The sequence below is a fragment of the Alosa pseudoharengus genome, unplaced genomic scaffold (assembly GCF_046254945.1).
Source record: "Alosa pseudoharengus isolate Yale_2024_CS ecotype anadromous, Long Island Sound unplaced genomic scaffold, YU_APseudo_1.1 YU_APseudo_1.1_scf_7, whole genome shotgun sequence".
In the NCBI taxonomy this organism is placed as follows: domain Eukaryota; kingdom Metazoa; phylum Chordata; class Actinopteri; order Clupeiformes; family Clupeidae; genus Alosa; species Alosa pseudoharengus.
The window spans coordinates 6,098,754-6,099,620 of record NW_027468859.1 but is presented as its reverse complement, the minus strand read 5'-3'; positions in this window follow the sequence as shown (position 1 = coordinate 6,099,620).

The following is an 867-nucleotide window of genomic DNA, read 5'->3' as shown; positions in this document are numbered from 1 at the left end:
CATCTGTTTAACTTGTACCTAACTAATTAATTCTCCTTACACAGTCACGGTTTGTGTATTCATGGTTATTGTGTTTATAACCATTTGCAATTATCATTATTAATCTCTTTAAATTATTAAGTATATTCCTATCATTAGTGTGTTTTTTAATGTAGGCTATATAACTATTTAAATCTACAGTCAGCGAGAGTACGCAATTTTAAGCCCATAACATTTTTTTGCCACATTCAGCAATCATCTCCTCATCATTCCGTGAGAACATTGTACATGGTCTCTGTAGGCAGCCCAGGCCCCAAACACTGGAAACAAACAAAGTAGGGGCAGCCTGTCCCCCAAACAAAACCAAAACCACCTTTAAGCTTTATTGTTTATTGTTATTATTGTACATTGCTTTGTACAAAAGTGTCTGCCAAGAACCATCACCATGACCATAACGCTATAAGACTTTCATCTATTATTATTGTAGGCAGCACAAACTTAGATGGCAAGATGATATATAAAAGTCATAGACACTGTTTGTAGAGTTAAAAGATCAGAGCAAGGAGAGAGTTGCTTGTTCTGATGGATCCGGATGAGCTGAGTTCAGATGGTACAGTATATTCTGGGTCAGCATTTTTATCTCAGGACACTTGTTGTCCATTATCAGAATTGCTGGTGTGCAGCGTGGAGAGAGTGCAGGCACTCTGACCTGATCTGCTATGCTCTTTTGTGGGATCAAAAGGGAAAAAACACACTAGACTACACCCACAGACATCAAGCCAATCATGGATGAGTGGAAATCAATGTATTCAACAAATCAAGACAAGAGGTCTCAAACCGGACAACCAGCCAGACTGGACTAACCTGCCTCTCTCCATCCTTGAGAGA